The sequence below is a fragment of the Caretta caretta genome, chromosome 28 (assembly GCF_965140235.1).
Source record: "Caretta caretta isolate rCarCar2 chromosome 28, rCarCar1.hap1, whole genome shotgun sequence".
Lineage (NCBI taxonomy): Eukaryota > Metazoa > Chordata > Testudines > Cheloniidae > Caretta > Caretta caretta.
The window spans coordinates 12,257,449-12,283,646 of NC_134233.1; the positions used below are offsets into that span (position 1 = coordinate 12,257,449).

General features: G+C 50.6%; 1 non-coding gene across 1 annotated transcript; it reads left to right on the plus strand.

The window, feature by feature from the left end:
• The first annotated feature begins 1,596 nt into the window (after positions 1–1,596).
• On the plus strand, positions 1,597–1,682 carry TRNAS-CGA (transfer RNA serine (anticodon CGA)). Its single transcript has one exon. It is a non-coding gene; the product is annotated as a tRNA-Ser (tRNA).
• The last annotated feature ends 24,516 nt before the right edge of the window (positions 1,683–26,198 follow it).

The window sequence follows — 26,198 nt, forward strand, 5'->3', positions numbered from 1 at the left end:
GGCTGTAAAGTTGCAGGGTACGTGTCTCGGCTCAGGCTCAGGACCCTGCTCTAGGAGCCCAGAAGGTTGGGCGGGAGTTTGGCAAGTGAAAAAGGTAAAACCGCAGTGAAGTATTCCCCTGGACTCAATGGCATTTCTCCATTTCTCTGTCTGCTTCGGGGCAGTGACAAAACAGGTCCTGCTGTGTTCGTTATTTCAAAGGGAGGTTTAGGATTTTCATTCTCAGACACGGTGCACAAAGCAGGACTCAACCCTCGGCATAAACTGAATGAGCTGCCCACAGATTCTGGCAGCCCCAATGAGCCACTTGGTGTGAGAGCTCGGACCTGCCCCTGTCCCAGAGGGAGGGGGTCATCTGCGAGGGGACTGGAACACTGACCTATCAGCCCTTCACACCCAAACTTTCAGTCACTCTATTATCAGTGCCTATGAGTGTAATTTAAACAACAAGAACGGCTACACTGGGCTAGACCAAAGGTCCATCTAACTCTGTTATTTGTCTTCTGATAGGAGCCAGTATCAGGTGCCTTAAAAGCCACTACTGGGAGTTGAACCCAGGATCTCCTGTTTAGAAGACAGGTGCCTTAAACCAGCTAATCCATGGTGCCTTCCTCTGGCTAACATATGGTGTCTGCCCACACCTGACTCCCTGCCAACCCGCACTGGGCCCTGACAAGCGTTTCTTGTGTTTCGATTCTGTAAAGCAGAGAAGCGGGTGAAGTTTTACTCCCAAGGTGTGTGTGTGATTCTTTGGACAGGTCTATCCTACAAAATTAAGTCAGTAACAACATTACCTTGGGGTGTTAAAAATTTTACCTTCCCTGAGCAATGCAGTTATATCAGCCTAATCCCGGTGTAGCTAGCACTGGGTTAACAGGAGGACTTCTTCCCACCCCACTCTGCCTCTTCGGCTGAGGCCTGCTGGTCCACCTTTCACTCGCTCCTCTCTCCCCGAGGCCTCCTTGCCGGCTGCTCATTCCTCTCCGCCCTCTACCCCAAGGTCTGCCCGCCACCCACACCTCTCTGACCCTCCCCTGAGACCCACCATGGCCGCCGCTCCCACCTCTCAGCCCCACCCATGAGACCCACCCAGCCTGCCACCCGTGCCTCTCCGTCCTGCCCTGCCCACCACTTGCACCTCTGTGCCCCTCCCCTGAGGCCCACCCTGCCCACCTCTTTCTTCATGCTGCTGTTGTTATTCCATGACACATTAAAGATGGAATGAAAAGCTGAGTTTCCTCCAGGGTGAGGAAAGGAAGGAGACACCAACCCCCTGGCAAAGCTCTGTGCCCCACAGAAAACCTGCCCCCTGCTATTACAGTCACTGATGTACTGGGGATATGACGGGAAAGGGACTGTCTGAATTATCGAGGCAGGAATTTTACAACAATCTACAGCGACGTCACTGGCCACAAACACAGTCTCCTCATGCTCCAGCCAGAAGGGAAACGAGCAGGAATTCTTGTTCAGCCCTGGGCACACTTACACAACAGCACAGCAGTGAGTGTGTTGTGGATGCTGGTCTGAGGAAACAATTGGAAACGATCACTCAGTGAGAAAAGAACTAGAGTGTCATGAGAGCGCTCTATAAAGCAAGTAGTTGTGGCTGAGTGGTTAAGGTGGTGGATTCGAAATCCCTTGGGGGGGGTCTCCCTGTGCAGGTTTGAATCCTGCCAACTACGGAGGAAGTTGTGGCTCTTTAGTTTCAGTGCCTGAGCATCCTTGGCCCCAGTGGGAGCCAGGCTACGTCTACACGACAGAGTTATGCTGCTTTAGTTAAAGCGTTTTAATTAAGCCGCTGTTGCATGTCCACACTAGGCTGCTTGTGTCACCGGAGCGCATCCAGGCTAGCAGCTCTTGGATCGCCACAGAGAGCAGTGCATTGTGGGACGCTATCCCACTGTGCAACTGGCCGCAGGGTGCTTTGGGAAGGGTTTGCAATGCCTCGTGGGCAGCCACACGAGGCAGGTTTCTCTATCCCATTGTTCCATGGGCATCGGACTCGATTGCCAGCTGCTTTTCAGCTGCCATGGGCGTGCTGGGCAGAGAGTGTGTGTGTGTTGGGGAGAGACTGTGTGTGTGTTCGGGGAGCATGTGTGTTGTGGAAGAGTGAGTGTGTTGGCACGCTGTCCCTAAGTTCAGACAGCTGCTGGAAACAACCAGTCCTGAGTCAGGGGGAGGGGCGACACCCCAGACTGAGTCAGGGGGAGTGGGACACCCCAGTCCTGAGTCAGGGGGAGCGGGACAGCCCCGACATCAGCCCCCACTTCCCGCACTGGCTCAGCACAGCCCAGCAGTCTCTGTCACATACACACACTCACACACACTGCTGCCTGCCTGGCTGTGTGTCAGGGTTCAGGACGAGGGGGGTTTAGAGGGCCATGGGCCCAGCACTTTTTAGCAGCCCTAAGAACGGACGACGGAGGGGGGAACCAGGTGGAGCCTTCGGGGAAGAGGCGTTCTGTGGGTGTGGCCTCCGAGGGAGGGGTGGCATCAGGGAGAAGGGGCGGAGTGAGTGAGGGCTGGGGGGGAAAGGGGTGTCATGGGGGCGTCACAGTTCGGACGCCGGTGGCCCCCCCACTGTAAGGAAGATTCCACCACCCCTGCTCTGGGTCCTAGGTGTGGTGAATTTGTCAGGTCTGAGACAGGAGTTGCTTGTGAATGACAGAGACCCCTTTGCCAATTGGCACCAATAAGCTTTTGTCACACATTGCGACGGGGCAAGGCAAGACGGCTATAGTTAAGTAGTGAGGAACAGGAATTTTAGCCCCAGGCTAAACAAATCCTTGGTACTATGGTAACCAAATGGCAGTTGTTTCAGGTTAATCAAGACACCTTGGGCCAATTAAGATCCTTCTAGAAAGCAGTGGAGATAGCTTGGTTGATTGGAATACCTGAAGCCCATCAAGGCCTGGCTGGAACTAGTGGAAAGCCTCCCAGTTCATCAGTGAGGCGCATGTGTCAGGATCTGCAGGAGGAAGCCGTGCTGTTGGAGGAACCAAGCAGTGCAAATCCACATCAGGTGCAAGGAAGGAGGCCCTGAGGTAACAGCGAAGGAGATACTGAGTGGGGGCTGCTGTGGGGAAGCGGCCCAGGGAATTGTACACGTCCTATTTCCCAAAAGTCAGCTACCATAGCTGCTACTTTTAGGGTCCCTGGGCTGGAGCCCAGAGTAGAGGGCGGGCCCGGGCTCCCCCCTCCCCTCCCCTCCCTGATTAATCATGGATACTGGGAAACAGAGATTGTGCGAGGGAGGGTTGCTTCTCCTCACCTCCCTTGCTGGCTTATGATGGCTCAGTAAGCTGTGGCCCTTGCCTCTAGAGAGAGAGAAGGGCTATGTGGAGGGTCACAGTGAGCCTCTGAAGCCAGCAAAATCCACCAGGAAACGTGGGACCCATAGAGACAAGGACAGAGCTTTGTCACAACATGAACAGAGCTATACCATTACACCCTGATATAATAGAAAGGCCAGCACAAAAAACAGAGAAAGGAACAATAAGATACTAAAATAACAACAGTTGGAACTCTCCGTTTCTCTCAGTCTTTGGGTGGATGGGTACTAAGAGCTGTAGCTACAGTTGAGGAACCAGGCGATCGGACAGCTGGCCCAGCCCTCCATACTAGTACCTCTCTCACATATAGGGAAATGGGTCAAAATTGGAATTCATGTCATGACTCACTTCCCATAGGGGATCAGTCTGTCTCAGGCTCTGTCTATACTTCGAACACTGGAAGTATTCTTCTGACAACCTAACACTGTCTACGCTGGGGCTCAGGTCACATTAACTACTTCTCTCAGTGGAGTGGACTTTTCACACCCCTGAGAGAGGTGGCTACGTCAACATCGCCTTTCAGCATAGACCAGACTTTAGATGGCTTATTGACCTAAAAGGTAATGGACTTCAGCCCTTTCCTTGGTGGTTGAGGACTGCAACTTTCCTACCTGCTGAACACATCCTATGACAGATGACTTTCCTTTGCAAATTAGAGAAGTGGAGAAGTCAGTGACCCTTACAGTCTAAGTGTAAGAACTTGTAAAAACTTCTACAAATTGTCTCTTCGAATAGCTTTGCTTTCACTAGAAATAGAATTTGAAACTAAGCAAAGTAAGTTCTATTTGAAACACAAAAATTTAAAATCTATACTGGGCCAATATTCACTTATACACTCTCACACACATTCTTCCACCCCACCATTGGAGTGAGGTTTTCTACCAGAACTCCTTACACTACAGGGGGTAAATTAAAGCAAATTAACTTTTCAAGATCAGCTGTCACTTCCTCTATGACTAACAAAACAAAAAACAAGACACTTTGTTTTACAAAGTGATTCAGATTATCACACAATTAGTCTCCTACTCTTTAACCAATCAATTCAATTTCATTGGAAACAATAACATATTCAAAGAGCTCAAATTCTTGTCATATGAGTTCATTTTCTTTTAATCCCCGTTGCCAACAACTGAACCTTTCCTCTAGTTCTGGTTTGTCCCAACGTAGGTCCCAACCAATTCTCTGAGTTCATATATCGCTGGTTCTTCTGCCATGTGTGTTGGTGGAAGGGGTCTCCGATGTGGGAATGTTTGCACCACGAGGAAAAAAAAAATCTCTCTTTTCACACTTTTTAATCTTTCAAAGTAGGAGGAGGTAGAGGAGAAGGGATGTAAATGCATAAAACACAAGAGAAAACTGTCCTACACTAAAGGCATTTATCGGTATAACTATATTGCTCAGGGGTGTGAAAAATCCAGAGTTGAGCAATGTAGTTACACAGCCCTAACGCCCTGTGTAGATAGCGCTACGTCAGCAGGACATATAGCTTGAGGGGGCTGGACTAATGAAGTCCGACGGGAGAGATCTCTCCCATTGGCTTAGAGCATCTGTAATAGCATGCTACACCAGTGCAGCTACATGGGGGCAGCTGTGCCAACATCAGCTTTATTGTGAAGCCGGAGCATCAGACACAAAACCAGAGAATCAGGACTCAACATGCGAGTATCTGGAAGTCTGAAATTGGAACCGGACACGTTCCTTGCCTCATTGGTTACCATCATTTCCACAGCCTGAAAGTCCTTGTTTCTGTGAAAATAGAATGAATTATATTGAAATTAGAATTCATTAAAGAAATGCTACTTGAAGGGTTTGTTGAAATATAGTTGTCAAGAAGAGAAACATTAAGGAGTGTGAGACAATGGGTCCTCAAACTAATTAACTTAGAGCTCCTACTGAGCTGGGAGATTGGTAAACATTCGTATGCAAGTAAGATATGTATGTATATTTGTCAGTTTCTGCTTCCTTTTGTCTCTTATGTTAAATTGGCTTATCTGTATAAATAAGTTAGCTTGAGCCTTTGCAGGGGGCTCACATATCTGGGTGCATTGGCAAAGTGCTTTGCTAATAAACAGAGTGGTCTGACAAATTATGTGAGTCCTGAATCTGACTTTGACATTACCCAATCAGGCACCCAGTTTGGAATCCACGAGGAGGGAATGTCCTATGAAGCACTCTCTCTCTTTGGATCCAAATGGTGAAGGATGATTGTTCTCAATCTAACCCTGGCATGCTTTGGATCTGTAATCAGTGAGTTGTACAAACAAACAGTTTTCCTTGGGTCTTTGGTCACCAGAGCTTCTTTTACTGGGATGGAAACCAAGAACGGAGCGTGTACTCATTCAACCCCAGTTCTTTCCAAATCCTTGGCCTTGGTTAGGGTAAATGTACACTTCTCTGAAATAGAATCCTTTACAAAAGCACTCAAAATCTCAGCAGTGTTAGTGAGGAATGGCTTCCTGAAATATACCCAGCTTTTCTTTAATTTGGTGGCACAATTCCAGGCAAGGGACTGGATACAGGCCTGTTAGTTATCAGAGCTGGAGTTTCTATTCAAAACTAGCTATTTTTCTGCAGCTATTAGATTTCCAACACTGATTTCATTTCATACACTTTTTTTTAGCACCTACAAAGGATAAATTCAATAAAAAACCCACTTCTATTTCCTCAACATCTGCATCATGAAGGGGACCATTCCCCATGCCATAGAATTAGTTAGGTTATTTAAAAATTTTTTAGTAACCTAGCATCCCCCATAATGGGGGACAAAACAGCCCCCTTGCCAGAAGTGGCTTTACCAATTGATGGAACCTGGGATTTAAACTCCAAATGATCACACGGTGCTTGGGATCCATCTGAATTCCCCTTCCAGGTTTTTGACACTTTCATCTCCAGGCATAGCGACTCTGATATAGGATTAAAGAAGTCAAAGCATCGTCTCCAAGCACAGACAGCTGAGAACGCTTGTCATAAATATAAAGGGAAGGGTAAACCTCTTTGAAATCCCTCCTGGCCAGGGGAAAGCTCCTCTCACCTGTAAAGGGTTAAGAAGCTAAAGGTAACCTCGCTGGCACCTGACCAACATGACCAATGAGGAGACAAGATACTTTCAAAAGCTGGGAGGAGGGAGAGAAACAAAGGGTCTGTGTCTGTCTGTATGCTGCTTTTGCCAGGGACAGAACAGGAATGGAGTCTTAGAACTTTTAGTAAGTAATCTAGCTAGGTATGTGTTAGATTATGATTTCTTTAAATGGCTGAGAAAAGAATTGTGCTGAATAGAATAACTATTTCTGTCTATCTATCTTTTTTGTAACTTAAGGTTTTGCCTAGAGGAGTTCTCTATGTTTTTGAATCTAATTACCCTGTAAGATATCTACCATCCTGATTTTACAGGGGGGATTTTTTTATTTCTATTTACTTCTATTTTTTATTAAAAGTCTTCTTGTAAAAAACTGAATGCTTTTTCATTGTTCTCAGATCCAAGGGTTTGGGTCTGTGGTAACCTATGCAAATTGGTGAAGCTTTTTATCCAACATTTCCCAGGAAAGGTGGGGTGCAAGTGTTGGGAGGATTGTTCATTGTTCTTAAGATCCAAGGGTCTGGGTCTGTAGTCACCTAAGCAAATTGGTGAGGCTTTTTACCAAACCTTGTCCAGGAAGTGGGGTGCAAGGTTTTGGGAAGTATTTTGGGGGGAAGGACGCGTCCAAACAGCTCTTCCCCAGTAACCAGTATTAGTTTGGTGGTGGTAGCGGCCAGTCCAAGGACAACGGGTGGAATATTTTGTACCTTGGGGAAGTTTTGACCTAAGCTGGTAAAGATAAGCTTAGGAGGTTTTCATGCAGGTCCCCACATCTGTACCCTAGAGTTCAGAGTGGGGGAGGAACCTTGACAACGCTTCATCACGTGACACTTTGAGAAGTGGAGGGATAGAATGTGATGAAGATCCCTCCTGTCTGAGCCATGCAGAGTTAACAGGTCTGGAGTGATGGGGAAGGAGGGAATCTCTGAGTCACCCCATCTCCTTCCAGTGTCACAGAGGCTGAAATGACACGTCTTTTCCTGCCCCTGCTCCTCTTCCTTTAAATATAATTGGGAAAGTTCCCAATATAACTGCTCTTCAGCACAACCCAGAGCAACGTGAGAACAACTGGCAATGATATAATCTGAATCATTGGTGATTCCGAACAATAATTTTGCAATAGGAGGAATGGTATAGATGTGATGCTCCCTGGTTCCTGATAGGAAGGGCACACTCAAATTATTCATGAGACAATGGAGTAGATAGGAAGGACAAATGGGTCCACCTCAAAACAGGGTGAACTGCAAAAGGCAAAAATGGGCCACTCATTTGGACACGCTGAGGGATAACGGTGCTGCAAACAGTTCAAACAACTTTAAAAGTTACTATGTGGGAATCAGGAAAAGTATTAAAGAAAAAAAAGTACGGATAGCCCGAGAGGTTTTTATGGTGTTGATCTCCTGTGCAGATTCTTGGATGGCTAACATGGGCTGAGTGACAAGAGAAGGTTTTCCCACACTCACAGCATTCATAGGGCCTCTCTCCTGTGTGGTTCTCTGATGAGTAACAAGGTTTGAGCTGCGATTGAAGGTTCTCACACTCACGGCATTCATAGGGCCTCTCATGACTCCTGGACACGTTCCTTTTCGATCTCTGTGATAATGCTCTGTGTTTATCCACTTGCCCAGCATCTTCCTGCTGAGAATTCTGCTCCTCTTTCTCACATGCCATCGCATCACCTGCTGCGGTAGAGACAGAAACCTCAAACAGGGATGGAAAGGGGAAGGCCAACGAAAAAAAGTGCTGGAGAGAGGTCAAATAAAAACAGGAACTGAACTCCTCCAAACACTTCCCCTAAATGGGAGAGAGGAGGGGATCAATTCAGCCTTCACATCCCATCCAAATTCATGGGGGGAAGGGAGGAAGCTACTGCCTGATGTCTGCTAGGATCTACAGGAAGCCATGAGCTATAGTTACCCTGAGGTTATGACCCCTGCTAGAGACAATAATGAACTGAGTGACCTCCCAAGGGCTTTGTAGGGCATCCCATATGTTTCCTTCAGGCACTTACAGATTCTGAGTTGGTTTCATGTTTCCTCACCTTTGCAGGGAGCTCTCAGGGTCTGTCTTTCCTCTGAACCCTGGAGCTCTGAGACCCATGGCTCTTCCCCTTGTTCCAGCTGGGAAAACACATCAGGTTTGGAAATGGGAAACCCTGCTCAGATGAAAGAAAACAAAGGAGTTCAGGTGATTGCATAAGACTCTGTCATAAAAAAAACAAAACATTCAGTGCTTAGTGTGACCTGGTGTGCCTTGGGGAGTGAATCATAGAATCACAGAATCTCAGGGTTGGAAGGGACCTCAGGAGGTCATCTAGTCCAACCCCCTGCTCAAAGCAGGACCAATCCCCAATTAAATCATCCCAGCCAGGGCTTTGTCAAGCCTGACCTTAAAAAAAAGGTTTGGATCTTACCCAAAATACCAGGCTGCCAGCCAATCCTTTAGTCTCTAAACTAAAGGAAAGAAGGAAAGGTCAGATACATTCAGAAATCTATAGATCGGGTTCTTCACAGTATTGGTGAGTTCCTGGCTTGAAAGTCCGTCTGGAACACATCCACAGCTTGGATGGGTCATTCAGTCCTTTGTTCAAGGCTTCAGTTTGCAGAGAAGTTGCTCCAGAGGTAGGAAGAGGGATTGAAGAGAAAATGAAGATGATGCAGCTGCCCTTTCTATTCCCTTTGCATTGTGGCTTGTACTTCCTGTGTCCCAAACACAAGCTTCACAGCACATGGCATGGAAAAGCCCTGGAGGTCTCAGTACACAGGCATACCCCTGCATGTCTTGCTGACTCAATAGCTGTATCCCCTTGGTTCTTTTCATGGGCTCATTGTACAGCTGATGACCCTTGACAGGCCAGTGAAGAGGCTCGGCAGTGCTGATGCCAGTCTGTCCGGGGGTGTCACCCAGAAACACTGCACAAGTCTGGAAATACAGATATACCCTACATGTCTATAACTCACAACACAAAGGTGGTACAAAACATAGAAACAAAATGATCATACTTGGAAAATCATAGCATTTTCACTGACACCTTACATGGCATATCTAGCATGATTCATTGCAATTTCATCATATTGGTATTTTATTATTAAAGTGTCTCACAATTCCCTACAGTGTCACACCTAGTAAACCAGTGAATTCCCAGGACCAGCTCCCTGGGTCCCTGAAGATGCTGAGCACTCTGCTTATGAGGGATTGAAATACCCACATATCCGCTGGGAACACACACAGACAGGCACAGTCTGTACCCTGTGACAAAGGTCCTGCCCTACCTTGGTGGGTCTTGCGCTTATGGGCGGATTTGCTCGCCTTGGAGCTTCACGGCAGCCCTCAGCTTGGCCGTTTTTCTGAACCCACAGTTTAGGTTGACGACTCCTGTGTCTGACCAGGAGTTGGGAGGATTTGGGGGGAACCCGGGCCCGCCCTCTACTCCGCGCTCCAGCCCAGGGCCCTGTGGAATGCACCTGTCTAGAGTGCCTCCTGGAACAGCTGTGCGACAGCGACAACTCCCTGGGCTACTTCCCCACGGCCTCCTCCCAACCCCTTCTTTATCCTCACCATAGGACCTTCCTCCCGGTGTCTGACAATGCTTGTACTCCTCAGTCCTCCAACAGTCCATGGTCTCACTCTCAGCTCCTCGCGCCCCTTGCTCCCAGCTCCTCACACGCACCTCACTAACTGAGGTGAGCTCCTTTTTAAAACCCAGGTGCCCTGATTAGCCTGCCTCAATTGATTCAAGTAGCTTCTTGATTGGTTGCAGGTGTTCTAATCAGCCTGTCTTACTGGTCTCCAGAAGGTTCCTGATTGTTCTGTTACTTTACCCAAGGAAAAGGGACCTACTTAGCCATCTGGCCTGACCCTGTCACAACCCCTACGTTCACTCTTCTAGAAAACTATGATCAATTATTTACATAGTATGGCTCGTTTGAGGTATCATTTGAAAATGCATAATCTATAGAATATTATCCTCCTGTTAAAATATGTGTAGCAACACTATGTAAAATTATGAGATTTTACTGTATCATATTGGTGAAAAAGTTACAATTCTGGGGAACACCCTCAGACCAGTTCCTCAGAGACAGCAAGGCAAGCAGCTGGTCAAATTGCCATTCTCCAGGAGGGGGAAGGTGTGAAGAAGACATTTACATTCCTTCACAGGGACCACTTGAAGCTCATATCTACAACAGACAGCCGGTCACCATGACTCAGCTGAGAACTGAAGTTGTTTGTCCTACAAAGGACTGAATTATAAAAAGAGGGGAGGAAAATGCTTGAGACTCTCTCTCTCCCCCTTTTCCTCTGCTCATGACAGCTGCTAAAGAAACTGAACTTGGCAGCAGGGGCGAATTAGGGGGACTTCTGGCTGAAAGGACAGCCAGCCTGCCTCAGGATATGGTGAGAGAAACATTTGCTTTGTATCCGTTTTAGCTTGTTAACTTAGATGTTAGTTTGGGTTTTATCTTGCATTTCTTTTGTAAACAATTCTGGCTTTTATACCTCATTACCTGTAGTCAATGAATATGGTTTTTTTTGCCGGTAGCTAGCCATCTCATTTTATTGTTTCATCTAACCAGTGTGTTGGGATTAAAGTGTGTTGGAAAATCCATTTGGGATAACAAGGCTGGCACGTGTCATTTTCCACTGATGAAATGACAGACTTCATATGACCTTGCGTCGTTCAGTAGTGTGCTGGACAGTGAAAGATGCACAAAAGTCCGGGACCAGAGAATTTTCTGGGGTTCTCCTGTGGTGCACTGTAATTCGTGAGTCGCTGACTAACAGCGCTCAATACTGTGTAGCTGGCAGCGACTTACATGCTGGAGACTGGGTGTTAACTGCCCAGGAGTGGCTGTTCTCACAGTAAAGCAGTGTAAAACCACCCCAGCTTGGGCAACTGAGGGGAAACAGCTGTTCAAGCAGTCAAGATTGCACTGTGGTTAATGTCACAGACACTCAATTTCAAAGCATCTCCTAAAACACAGAGAAAGTAAATCCATGTCCCAGAAGTTGAAGACTCCAGACAGAGGACAAGTCTCCCTGGAACTGCTTCTTGCAGAGAGAGAGAGAGAGGTCCAGACACAATGAGAGAGTCCTGGGGAAGCTGGGAACACTAAGAATGGGCTGGTGGGGTTCAGTGGAGAAAGGGAACAGGAAGGGCAGGGATATCACTGAACGCAGGATCTCAGCAGTCCTAGATGTCAGGATAGCACCTAGTGCAGCCCATTGGAAAGCATAATCCCAACTATACATATAAAATGATGGGGTCTACATTAGCTGTTTCCACTCAAGAGAGGGATCTTGGAGTCATTGTCGATAGTTCTCTGAAAACATCCACTCAGGGTGCAGAGGCAGTCAAAAAGCGAACAGGGTGTTGGGAATCATTAAGAAAGGGATAGATAATAAGACAGTACATAACTTGCCTCTATATAAATCCATGGTACGCCCACATCTTGAATATTGTGTGCAGATGTGGTCGGCCCATCTCAAGAAAGATACATTGCAATTGGAAAAGGTTCAGAAAAGGGCAAAAAAACCCGGACTAGGAGTATGAAACAGCTTTTGTATGAGGAGAGATATGTAAGACTGGGACTTTTCAGCTTGGAAAAGAGACAAGAGGGCATATGAGAGAGGTCTATAAAAGCATGTCTGCTGTGGAGAAAGTAAAGAAGGAAGTGTTAATTACTCCTTCTCAGAACACAAGGACTAGGAATCACCTAATCAAATTAATAGGCAGCAGGTTTATAAGAAACAAAAGGAAGTATTTCTTCACACAACGCACAGTCAACCTGGGGAACTCCTTGCCAGAGGACGTTGTGAAGGCCAAGATTATAATAGGGTTACAAAAAAAAAAAACACACACCATGAGAAATCTATTGAGGACAGGTCCATGACTGGTTATTAGCCAGGATGGGCAGGGATGGTGTCCCTAACTTCTGTTTGTCAAAAGCTGTGAATGGGTGACAGGAGATGAATCACTTCATGATTCCCTGTTCTGTTCATTCCCTCTGGGACACCCGGCGCTGGTCACTGTCGGAAGACAGGACACTGGGCTAGATGGACCTTTGGTCTGTCCCAGTGTGGCCATTCTGAGATACCAGAGAACCTAGTGAGTCCAGTGCAATGGGAGGGAGTAGGAAAATCCCTGGCTGTGGAGAACACTGGGAAATTAAAAACTATCATTCAGAAGCAACAGACTCTAAATAGTCTAGAAAAGCAGAATGTGAAAAATAAGAATCGGGGTCATGTGACTTCAGGAATGAGGGACTCAAAAACCCAAGTCTGCAGAGAAGGTAGATTGTGGCTAGTGCACATGGGGATGGGGGGAGCAACTCTCCAGGTCTCAAGGATTTTCACCAGCAACCGAAGCCATTGTCCCATGCACGGGGCAATCCGGAGCAGTGAGGAGTTGTGTCATCTGTAATCCTGGCTGAGTTTCAATGTTCTGCTGCTGGAGCTCCCTTGTCTGGATTCCCCCAGCCACCATTCAAGGTCTGTGTGATCAGTAACCCTGGACCAGCCACTCTGACCCCAGCAGCCTGCTTCTTACACCCCAAGCACATTCTGGTCTGGGTGGAGAAGGCTCAGGGTTTGAGAGAAGGCCACGGGTAGGAAGCTTCTGTTCGTTATGCTGGACCTAACCCCCCGTTTTACTTTTGCAAACAGGAGATATTTGACACTGTGCGATTCTGCTCCTGTGCTCTCTTCCCACAGCGTTCAGCAGCAGGGGAGGGTCTCTGGTCGTGTGTGTGTCACGGGCATGCTGGGGTGATGCTGGAACAGGACAGAGCAGAGGTGGCATTGTGGGGGTGGCGTGAACCTCATCTCTTCCGTTCCCCTTCCAAGAACCGAGGGGACAGGAACCCTTACCCAGCGAGGTCACAGTCTCATAGGTCTCCTGCATGACGTCTCTGTAGAGGGCTCTCTGAGCGGGGTCCAGCAGAGCCCCCTCTTCCCTGGTGAAATACACAGCCACCTCCTCGAAGGTCACCGGCCCCTGAAAGAGCCAGAGCCCCACACTCAGGACCTGCTGCCCCACTCACAGCCCCACTATTCATGGGGGAGAGGAGCCAATCAAACGGAAACTCTGGGTGGACCGCAGCCAACAGAGTCCCACCCCCACCCCGCTCAGAGCACCCAGGAAATACCAGGGTGAGGGAGCGAAGAGACACCCCTCCTCTCTCCCAGCAGATCCATCACACACCTACTAGCCACAGACTGAGACCGGAGATGCTGCCCCGAGCAGGGTCTAGGGAGAGATCTCTTGTAGGAAGCCCAACACCTTCCTCCTTGTGAGGAGCTGGATATGAGGCAGGAGAATCTCCCCTAAGCCTGACTGGTGGCTTCCCCCTTCATATTTCAAGGCACCCACTGGTTAGTTGGGTCAGGCTCCAGCACTAAGAGTCTGGTCCTTTTTCCCAGCCCCATCTACGTGGGTTATTTTCTGTTCACCAAATTGGAGCATTTCCACCTCCGAACCTCATGGATCTGTTCGAAGAATCTAGGCCACTTATTAAACTACTCCCAGCAGGTCTGCCACCCCCTGGCCTCCTCCCTTTCTCCACCCTGTGCATTTCCTGCCCCGCTCCAACCTCCAAACCAGACGGTGCAAACCTTCCCCTCTCCCGTGTATTTGCTGTCCCTCTCCCTCCTGCAGGAACAGATCAGAACCCCCCCAATAATCTCTACCTGAGCTGGCTCCTCTGCAGCCATGTCGCTCCCCTGTCCCATGGGAGGACGGGATGAACCGGAACGAAACGTGAGCGTCGTTCTGCAGCCTGGCCGGGCGAGAAGGGCCATTGTGGAGGTTTGGGAACGGGCATTAGTTCATTTCACATCACGCTTCCCCCAGGCTCTTTCCCTGCAGAGCAAGATCTGAGATTCTGCCGTGCTGAGAAAATGCTCAGTCTCTGGATTACAGCAGAGACCTGGCCCCTCCCGCCAGGCTAAGCCCACAGACACACTTTTAACCTTCTTTCTCCCTCCCGCATCCCAAAACAAAGTATCTGAATGCAATCCCAGAAAAAAGCAGAACCAAAGGAGTCCCTTTCGAGGATTCCCTCTGACACTGACCCCACGGCAGCCACACCCCAGCAGGACGGACATGGAGTCAGGAACTGGGTTTTCCTCTGTCTCATCCTCGTCTTGTCCACAGGAAAGTGATTCTCCCCACAGTGCAGTAATACATCTGTCTGGGCAGATGAGAGAGCTGGAAATCTCTTTCAAAACTCTTTTATCCCACGGACCCTGTCAGTCTCTCTATCTCCTTTTCCCTGTGCCCTCTCCATGTCTGTTTGCTAGGAAACTCTCATTCCTGGGTTGTTTGCTCCCCCATGGCTGGATTTACTCTTGCAAATGGCAGGAGAAATGGGGTGGGGGGCTGTTTGTGTAGAGTCATTTTATAGTCCCTCACTGCCTGCCTGGGATTTCCCCATTGCCTGCCTAGGACCCCCACCTGCCCTCCACCAGGATCTGCCAGGCCATTTGCCTGCGACGCCCTCCTCCGGCCAGCACAACCCCCTGACGCTTTACAGGAGGACCCCTCACTCTGCGCCAGGGACCGCCCCACCACAGCTCTGTGCACTGGGCATGGCAATGGTCCCAGGAGCCAGCTGGGCAATCCCAGACAGAGCCCCTGGCACAGCACCAGGCAGCGTCTAATCCCGTGCCCCACCTGCCCAAGAGACCCCCACCGGTCTGCAGCCAACAGGCCCCCAGCGATACCCACCTCCAGGACCCATAGCCTTAGGGCTGGGCACATCAGAACTACCCCCCGAAACCCCAAACCCTCCAGAACCCACCAACCTGACTAGGGTCCCCCCTGCCCAGCCACCCAGAGGCCTCCCCCTACCATAGTGCCCCTTCAGCTCCCGCTGCAATCTCCCCACACAGACATGCACCCCCCCAGCAACAGTGTTCCCTCACAGTGTCTGACAAGTGGACAGAAAGTTATCACCACCCCCTGCTGGCCAGTCACACAGGCAGAGGGAGCCTGGGGGGACGCCTCTTTAACAGGAGAAAGGAAGCCATGGAGGGCCAAAATAACTAAGAAATTTCCATACTGTGTCACTAGCAAATAATGGCCACCGTGGATCCACCCCAGAGTTGGCTACATCTTTGCACTGCGGGAAGCCCCCCCTCACGGAGACCCTTTGTCATGGGGTTTGGGATACTTCTGGACCACGCTGCACTCACAGGGACCTCCTCATCCCGTGCCAGCTGGAGAAAAGAAAAGGGTCCAGCCAACTCTCCTGTTACCAACTGGGAACCACCCATCCCCCAAACAGGGGGAGGCCCCTGGCTTTGATGGGTATTGAATATATGGCTAGTCTCTTTTATCAGCAAACATTTTTAACAGAGAGAAAGGAGGGAACAAATGATTCTGAAAGGAGAGGGAAAGATGATCATTGTTGCAGGGGGGTTAATTTCCCAACCAGGATGGAGAAGGACTCAGGGCGACGTTCTGGTTAAACTTGGATTTATGCTGGAAATGGCCCACCTTGATTATCATGCACATTGTAGGGAGAGTGGTCGCTTTGGATGAGCTATTGCCAGCAGGAGAGTGAGTTTGTGTGTGGGGGGGTGGGGGGTGAGAAAACCTGGATTTGTGCTGGAAGTGGCCCAACTTGATGATCACTTTGGACAAGCTATTACCAGCAGGAGAGTGGGGTGGAGGGGGTATTGTTTCATGGTCTCTGGGTATATAATGTCTGCTGCAGTTTCCACGGTATGCATCCGATGAAGTGGGCTGTAGCTCAGGAAAGCTCATGCTCAAATAAATTGGTTCGTCTCTAAGGTGCCACAAGTCCCCCGAAACTTTTTTATCAATCTTTGAGACGTACAGAGAAAACGTGTCACAAACTACGCAACTGAGAACATGGGATAAACGCCAAGACTGGGGGGGATTTTATGTGGCTATTAAAGAACGAGCTGGAAAAGGGAGACCGTTTGTGATATAAAATTCAGCCTGTCCAATACATAAACAGAAAGTGATGGTCCCCCCTGGCCCCGTTCACCTGGGCAGCAGGGAGCCCTCTGAGGGGCTGACTGGAGGGGGGGGGGGAGCTGGAGGGCTCCCTGGGGGAGGGGAGGGGGGCGGTACGGGGGGATCGGCAGGTGGGGGGTAGGTGGGGGCTGGGGGCAACGGTGCTGCAGTTGGGGGGCAGCAAGTGGGACTGGGAAGCCGGGATCGGGGGCAGCCCCATGGGGGACACGGCCCCTCCCTTCCCCGCCCCGGCAGAGACCCGGCGTCTCCTCCCACCCCCACGCCGGGGCAGCCAGGTTGGGGGATGGCTCCAGGCTCCAACTTCCCACCGACACCGGGACAAATCGCTGCGGATAAAACGGGGGGGGGGGGAGGGAAATCCCGCCCCCCCCACGGGAGGGGAGTTTCAATGGACATGTGAGGAGGAGGGAGAGACGAGGGGGGGATCAGGGGAGACGAGAGAGCGGATCAATGGGGGGGTGGGGGTGAGTTTACAACCACGTGGGAGCTACCGAGAGGGAAAAGGGGAAAACTGGGGGGCATTTGTGCCCGTGGGGGGGGGGAAGGGGATCCAATTAACTCCCCCGCCGCCCCCCACTTCCCCCCCCGGTAATTTCCTGGCTGCACAGAGACAGTTCAACCCCCACCCCCCGCAACTCCGGCTTCTCCCCCCCAACACCCCCCAAGGGACCCCGCCCGCCGGGCCCCAGTCTCTGCCCCCCCCAATCCCAGCCGTGCCGGGGGCAGAGAGTCACTTTCCTGCCCCCGCACCAGCGCTCCCCCCCCGCGGGGTCTCCCACTCACCGGGTCGGGGGCGGGCAGAGCCAGGGGCTGGTCCCAGCTGGAGAAAGCCCCCCCGGGCCGGGCCCGGGGGGGTTAATGACGGGCCCCCCCAGCACAGACCCCGGAGCGGAGCCGCAGCTGCTCCTCCGAGAGACCCGAGACGAGGCAGGGCCTGGGGGCGGGGCCTGGAGCAGACCGGGGGCGGGGCAGCGCTGGGGGCGGGGCCTGGAGCAGACCGGGGGCGGGGCAGCGTCTGGGGGCGGAGCCTGGAGCAGACCGGGGGCGGGGCAGCGTCTGGGGGCGGAGTCCGGAGCAGACCAGGCGCTGCCTCGTGTCGCATCTGTCGCAGGAGCAGGTGCGGCTCCCCTCCGGGGTCTGTGCGGGGTGGGGCCCGTCATTAACCCCCCCGTGCCCGGCCGGGGGGGGGGCTTTGTCCAGCTGGGACCCGCCCCGGTGAGTGGGAGACCCCGGGGGGGGGGAGCAGGAAAGTGACTCTCTGCCCCCCACCTGCCCATCCCCCACTGCCGCCCCCTCCCCGCCCCCAGGGAGCCCTCCAGCTCCCCCCCCGCCCCCTTCAGTCAGCCCCTCAGAGGGCTCCCTGCTCCCCAGGTGAACAGGGGCAGTGGGGGTGGGGGGGGACCATCACTTTCTGTTTATGTATTGGACAGGCTGGATTTTATATGACAAACGGTCCCCCTTTTCCAGCTAGTTCTTTAATAGCCACATAAAATCCCCCCCGGTCTTGGCGTTTATCCCATGTTCTCAGTTGCGTAGTTTGTGACACGTTTTCTCTGTACGTCTCAAAGATTCCTAAAAAATACCCTCAACGTTTCCCCACTTTTACTCGAGTTGTCTACTTCTAATTGAATATGCCCCTGAGAGCTTTCCCTGTCTCTGTGATTATAAATTACGACGAAAAACTCAGATTTACACCTTTTCTCAGATTGCTGAATATGGATCTAAAACGTTTGCCAATGTTGCCCATTTCCGCTCTATTCATTGACCAAATAGTGGTGGGAAATACACTCAGCTTTTACCTCCTATCAACAACTGCTATAAAATCCCATTCATTTTCCACTTTCCTCTCTATAATTTGCATAAATGGATCCAAAATCCCTCAGATTTCCACCCTTTCTCTTTCATTTCTGAACACTGATCTCAAATCTCAGGTTTCCCTCTTACGATGTCATCATCAAAAGTCAATTAAAAATCCTCTTGGGTTTGGGGCTGTTCCCCATGTCTCTAAATCCTAGCAACTTGTCCTTCCTTGGGGGGAACCTATCGCCCTCCATGGGTCTCCGTGAGGGGGGGGGGGGGCTTCCCGCAGTGCAAAGCTGTAGCCAACTCTGGGGTGGATCCACGTAGGCCATTATTTGCTAGTGACAGAGTATGGAAATGTCTTACTTATTTTGGCCCTCCATGGCTTCCCTTCTCCTGTTAAAGAGGCGTCCCCCCGGGCTCCCTCTGCCTGTGTGACTGGCCAGCAGGGGGTGGTGATAACTTTCTATCCACTTACCAGACACTGTGAGGGAACATTGTTGCTGGGGCGGCAGGTGTCTGTGTGGGGAGATTGCAGCGGGAGCTGAAGGGACATTGTGGTAGGGGGAGGCCTCTGGGTGGCTGGGCAGTGGGGACCCTAGTCAGGTTGGTGGGTTCTGGAGGGTTTGGGGTTTCGGGGGGTAGTTCTGAAGTGCCCAGCCCTAAGGCTATGGGTCCTGGACATGGGTATCGCTGGGGGCCTGTTGGCTGCAGACCAGTGGGGGTGGGGGTCTCTTGGGCAGGTGGGGCAGGGGATTAGACGCTGCCTGGTGCTGTGCCAGGGGCTCTGTCTGGGATTGCCCAGCTGGCTCCTGGGACCATTGCCATGCCCAGTGCACAGAGCTGTGGTGGGGCGGTCCCTGGCGCAGAGTGAGGGGTCCTCCTGTAAAGCGTCAGGGGGTTGTGCTGGCCGGAGGAGGGCGTCGCAGGCAAATGGCCTGGCAGATCCTGGTGGAGGGCAGGTGGGGGTCCTAGGCAGGCAATGGGGAAATCCCAGGCAGGCAGTGAAGGACTATAAAATGACTCTACACAAACAGACCCCCACCCCATTTCTCCTGCCATTTGCAGGAGCAAATCCAGCCATGGGGGAGCAAACAACCCAGGAATGAGAGTTTCCTAGCAGACAGGCATGGAGAGGGCACAGGGAAAAGGAGATAGAGAGACTGACAGGGTCCGTGGAATAAAAGAGTTTTGAAAGAGATTTCCAGCTCTCTCATCTGCCCAGACAGATGTATTACTGCACTGTGGGGAGAATCACTTTCCTGTGGAAAAGACGAGGATGAGAGAGAGGAAAACCCAGTTCCTGACTCCATGTCCGTCCTGCTGGGGTGTGGCTGCCGTGGGGTCAGTGTCAGAGGGAATCCTCGAAAGGGACTCCTTTGGTTCTGCTTTTTTCTAGGATTGCTTTCAGAGACTTTGTTTTGGGATGCGGGAGGGAGAAAGGAGGTTAAAAGTGTGTCTGTGGGCCGAGCCTGGCAGGAGGGGCCAGGTCTCTGCTGTAATAAAGAGATTGAGCATTTTCTCAGCACGGCAGAATCTCAGATCTCGCTCTGCAGGGAAAGAGCCTGGGGGAAGCGTGATGTGAAATGAACTAATGCCCGTTCCTAAACTTCCACAACAGCCCTTCTTGCCCGGCCAGGTTGCAGAACGACGCTCATGTTTCTTTCCGGTTCATCCCGTCCTCCCATGGGACAAGGGAGCGACATGGCTGCAGAGGAGCCAGCTCAGGTGGGGATTATTGTGGGGGGGTTCTGATCTGTTCCTGCAGGAGGGAGAGGGACAGCAAATACACGGGAGAGGGGAAGGTTTGCACCGTCTGGTTTGGAGGTTGGAGCGGGGCAGGAAATGCACAGGGTGGAGAAAGGGAGGAGGCCAGGGGGTGGCAGACCTGCTGGGAGTTGTTTAATAAGTGGCCTAGATTCTAGGAAGAGACCCATGAGGTTCGGAGGTGGAAATGCTCCAGTCTGGTGAACAGAAAATAACCTACCTAGATAGGGCTGGGAAAAAGGACCAGACTCGTAGTCCTGGAGCCTGACCCAACTAACCAGCGGGTGCCTTGAAATAGGAAGGGGGAAGCCACCAGTCAGGCTTAGGGGAGATTCCCCTGCTTCATATCCAGCTCTAGGAGTGGCTAAGTCATTATGCAAGGTAACCTATTTCCCCTTGTTTTTTCCTGCCCCCCCACCCCCCCGACGTTCTTGTTAAACCGTGGATTTGTGCTGGAAATGGGCCACCTTCATTGTCATACACATTGTAAGGAGAGTGATCACTTTAGATAAGCTATTACCAGCAGGAGAGTGGGGTGGGAGGAGGTATTTTGTTCATGATTTGTGTGTATATAAAAAGCTCTTCTACACTTTCCACAGTTTGCATCCGATGAAGTGAGCTGTAGCTCACGAAAGCTTATGCTCAAATAAATTGGATAGTCTCTAAGGTGCCACAAGTCCTCCTTTTCTTTTCACAAGGAGGAGGGTGTTGGGCTTCCTACAAGAGATCTCTCCCTAGACCCTGCTCGGGGCAGCATCTCCGGTATCAGTCTGTGGCGAGTAGGTGTGTGATGGATCTGCTGGGAGAGAGGAGGGGTGTCTCTTCGCCCCCTCACCCTGGCGTTTCTTGGGTGCTCTGAGCGGGGTGGGGGTGGGACTCTGTTGGCTGCGGTCCACCCAGAGTTTCCGTTTGATTGGCTCCTCTCCCCCACGAATAGTGGGGCTGTGAGTGGGGCAGCAGGTCCTGAGTGTGGGGCTCTTGCTCTTTCAGGGGCCGGTGACCTTCGAGGAGGTGGCTGTGTATTTCACCAGGGAAGAGTGGGCTCTGCTGGACCCCGCTCAGAGAGCCCTCTACAGAGACGTCATGCAGGAGACCTATGAGACTGTGACCTCGCTGGGTAAGGGTTCCTGTCCCCTCGGTTCTTGGAAGGGGAACGGAAGAGATGAGGTTCACGCCACCCCCACAATGCCACCTCTGCTCTGTCCTGTTCCAGCATCACCCCAGCATGCCAGTGACACACACACGACCAGAGACCCTCCCCTGCTGCTGAACGCTGTGGGAAGAGAGCACAGGAGCAGAATCGCAGTGTCAAATATCTCCTGTTTGCACAAGTAAAACGGGGGGTTAGGTCCAGCATAACGAACAGAACCTTCCTACCTCTGGCCTTCTCTCAAACCCTGAGCCTTCTCCACCCAGACCAGAATGTGCTTGGGGTGTAAGAAGCAGGCTGCTGGGGTCAGAGCGGCTGGTCCAGGGTTACTGATCACACAGACCTTGAGTGCTGGCTGGGGGAATCCAGACAAGGGAGCTCCAGCAGCAGAACATTGAAACTCAGCTAGGATTACAGATGACACAACTCCTCACTGCTCCGGATTGCCCCGTGCATGGGACAATGGCCTCGGTTGCTGGTGAAAATCCTTGAGACCTGGAGAGTTGCTCCCTCATCCTCATGTGCACTAGCCACAATCTCTCTTCTCTGCAGACTTGGTTTTTTGAGTCCCTCATTCCTGAAGTCACATGACCCCGATTCTTATTTTTCACATTCTGCTTTTCTAGACTATTTAGAGTCTGTTGCTTCTGAATGATAGTTTCTAATTTCCCAGTGTTCTCCACAGCCAGGGATTTTCCTACTCCCTCCAATTGCACTGGACTCACTAGGTTCCCTGGTATTTCAGAATGGCCACACTGGGACAGACCAAAGGTCCATCTAGCCCAGTGTCCTGTCTTCCGACAGTGACCAGCGCCGGGTGTCCCAGAGGGCATGAACAGAACAGGGAATCATGAAGTGATTCATCTCCTGTCACCCATTCACAGCTTATGACAAACAGAAGTTAGGGACACCATCCCTGCCCATCCTGGCTAATTACCATTCACGGACCTGTCCTCAATGGATTTCTCATGGTGTTTTTTGTTTTTTTTTTGTAACCCTATTATAATCTTGGCCTTCACAACGTCCTCTGGCAAGGAGTTCCCGAGGTTGACTGTGCATTGTGTGAAAAAATACTTCCTTTTGTTTCTTATAAACCTGCTGCCTATTAATTTGATTGGGTGATTCCTAGTCCTTGTGTTATGAGAAGGAGTAAATGACACGTCCTTATTTACTTTCTCCACGGCAGTTTTGATTTTATAGACCTCTCTCATATCCCCCCTTTGTCTCTTTTCCAAGCTGAATAGTCCCAGTCTTTTTAATCTTTCCCCGTACAGAAGAGTTTCATACCTGTAATCATTTGGGTTGCCCTTTTCTGAACCTTTCCAATTCCAATATATCTTTTTTTGAGATGGGGCAACCACATCTGCAGGCAGTATTCGAGATGTGGGTGTACCATGTGGGTGTCGAGGCAATAGGATATTTTCTGTCTTCTTATCTATCCATTTCAGAATGATTTCCAACATTCTCTTTGCTTTTTGACTGCCGTGGCACACTGAGTTGATGTTTTCAGAGAACTGTGCCCAGTGACTCCAAGATCCCTCTGTTGAGTGGAAACAGCTCATTTAGAGCCCATCATTTTATATGTGTAGTTGGGATTATGTTTTCCAATGGGCTGCAATATGGTGCTATCCTGACACCTAGTCCTGCTGAGATCCTGCATTCAGTGAGATCCCTGCCCTTCCTGTTCCCGTTCTCATAAAACAAGAAGAGCGTCCAAATGCGTGTTTACCTTCATTCCTTCAGCGGTCCTCATGGGAATCCCTGATCGGTTCCAAAGTGTATTAAAACCTTTCTTAAAGGGTTACCTCCTGCTGGTTATCAGGTCCTGTGAGTTTGTAGCCCAGAAAGACCCCCCTCAGTCAGCTCAAACTCAGCTGTTTATCCCCCAAAAGTCTGTCGTCTTCAGTCTCCTGAATGAGGGGAAATCCGTCCCTACCCCTTTCTGCGTTGGGTAAAGCTTCAAAAGGTGGAGCTCTGCATAACCAGCCTTGAGATCTGGCATTCATCACCCTGTAGTGATACCAGCTTGCACAGGAAACCCATCCCGCAGCCCTTCCTGGTATCATGTGGCGCATCTCGGCATCATAGTCTGTGAAGAATTCATGCTTTCAAGGGCTGGCTTAGATATACAGATAACAGTCATAATTAGGGCAAGAGTTTGCAGGCAATGAAAAGAGAGTAATTGACAAACGTGAGCAATATCTAATCCTTTAAAGCCTGAAAGTGCCTTGGGGGGAGGGGACAGGAGCCGGCTGTGTGGGGGCGGTGGGGCTCAGATACTGGGCATTGAGAGCCTATAGCTAGCTGTGCGCTGGAGAGACTGGGCATGAACCAGCTGTGTGCAGGGGAGATGAGCAGTGGAGAGGTGCTGTGGACACGGCCGCGAGCAGCTGTGAGTGCCGTCTTCTCTGCAGCATGATGAGAGAGCCTGGCGTCCCACTGCCGATCCCAGACTTGTGTGAGGAGGGAAGAAATTGGCATCAAGTCTCAACCGCAGCCAGCCTGTGCCCTGGGGAGGAGACGGGTGTCTCCAGGGAGAAATCTGGGGGATTGTGACCCTGCATGCCCCACCCACCCTCTGATCAGCAATTCCGATATTAACGGTGATTCCAGAAACAAAGAGTAATTTTGGGAAAAAATGCAGTCCTAGCGACAATTTCCGGAAAACACTGGCCCTGTTTGTAACATTAAATCCGATAGTCTCAAGATCTAGGCCTGTGTTGATCAGATCTGTCACTCTGCCTTCACGGAGTTCACTCTGCTGGTGGGTTGTACCCCTTCCCCCATTCTGTGTCTGCCTTGTCTATTTAGATTGTAACTTCTTCAGGACACGGGCCATCAACGCTTCTCGGTTTGTACTGTGCCTAGCAAAATGAGGACCCACTGTTAGTTGGCCCTTAGGCACTAAGGTAATGAATATGATTTATAATAATCATCTCCTGGCACTTTGAGCCAAGGAAGCCGGCCTTCGGATGTTACTACTTAAAAGTGAGCTGGGCTTAAAAGCATGGAATATTCTTTGTGACAAATATCCCACAAATTCCACTGACCTCCCTTGTTTTCTTTGCCTTGAGCAGGGTTTCCAGTTTCCAGAACTGATGTGATCTCGCAGCTGGAACGAGGGGAGGAGTCGTGCGTCCCAGACCTTCATGGCTCTAAGAAAAAAGTGCTCCCGAGAGCTGCCTGCATAGGTGAGGCATTGGTTAAACCAACCCCAAAACTGTCGGTGAATACAGGCAACATTTGGGATGCCCTACAAAGACCTTGTGAGCTCTCCAAGTTCAGGATTGTTCCCTGCAGATGTAGAATCGTTAGGCAGAGGTCACTCATGGCTTCCCACCTATCCTGACTGACAACTGGCAGCAGGTCCCTCCCCAATCTCGCTGTCCCCTGAGATTTCTTCTGAGATACGGACCCAGAACTGATCCCTTCCTTTCTCTCCTCTGGGGAAGGTTTAAGGGAAAATCAGCTCCTGATAGGTTTGATCTGTCCTGTACATGTTTTCGTTCCTTCATCCCTTTTTCCGTTCTTCTCTCTGAGATTTCCTTTCTCTCTGGCGCAGGCAGAGACTTACGTCTGGATTCTCTTGGTCTCCCGTCAGGTGTTGGGATGGTGAGTGAAAACGAGGAGGAACCCCAGCAGGAAGATGCTGAGCGAGTAGAAGCCCATGGGATGTTGTCAGGAAGGTCCAAAGGGAATGATTCTGGGAGCTGTGCACGCCCAGAAAAAACAAAAGCCTGTGAGAGTCAGCAGAGGCCAGAGGAAAACTTCGGTAGCCAGTCAGACCTTATTACACGTGAGAGAATGAACTTGGAAGGAACACGCTACACTTGCCTCGACTGTGGGAAAAGCTTCAAAGGGAGCTCAGACCTTCTCACTCATCAGAGAATCCACACGGGTGAGAAACCTTACGCATGCTGTGTGTGTGGGAAATGCTTCAAGCGGAGCTCGCATCTCATTGCACATAAGAGAATCCACATAGATGAGAAACCTTATGGCTGCTCTGAGTGTGGGAAACACTTCAAGCAGAGCTCACACCTTATTCGACATCGGAAAATCCACACGGGTGAGGAACCTTACGGATGCCCTGAGTGTGGGAAACACTTCAAGCAGAGCTCACACCTTATTACACATTGGAAAATCCACACGGGTGAGAAACCTTATGGATGCCCTGAGTGTGGGAAACACTTCAAGCACAGCTCACACCTTATTACACATCGGAAAATCCACACGGGTGAGAAACCTTATGGATGCCCTGAGTGTGGGAAACACTTCAAGCACAGCTCACACCTTATTACACATCGGAAAATCCACACGGGTGAGAAACCTTATGGCTGCCCTGAGTGTGGGAAACACTTCAAGCAGAGCTCACACCTTATTACACATCGGAAAATCCACACGGGTGAGAAACCTTATGGATGCCCTGAGTGTGGGAAACACTTCAAGCACAGCTCACACCTTATTACACATCAGAAAATCCACACGGGTGAGAAACCTTATGGATGCCCTGAGTGTGGGAAGCACTTCATTGACAGTTCATCCCTCCTCTCACATCAGCGAATCCACACAGGGGAGAGGCCCTACACATGCTCTGAGTGTGGGGAACGCTTCCGTTATAGCTCAGCCCTTACCACACATCAGAGAATCCACACCGGTGAGAGGCCCTACATATGCTCTGAGTGCGGGAAAAGCTTTAATCGGAGCTCTGTACTGACCACACATAAAAGAATCCACACAGGTGAGAAGCCTTATGGATGCTCTGAGTGTGGGAAACGCTTCAATCGGAGCTCATACTTTATCATACATCGGCGAATCCATACGGGTGAGAAACCTTATGGATGCCGTGAGTGTGGCAAACACTTCAATCAAAGCTCAGCCCTTACCACACATCAGCGAATCCACACAGGAGAGAGGCCCTACACGTGCTCTGAGTGTGGGAGAAGCTTCAATCAGCGCTCAACCCTTAGTAGACATCAGAAAATCCACATGGGAGTGATCTGTAACAAATGCCTTGACTAGGGCTGGCCAAAGGTATTTTTTTCTTTTAAATCACATTTGCTAATTCCCACT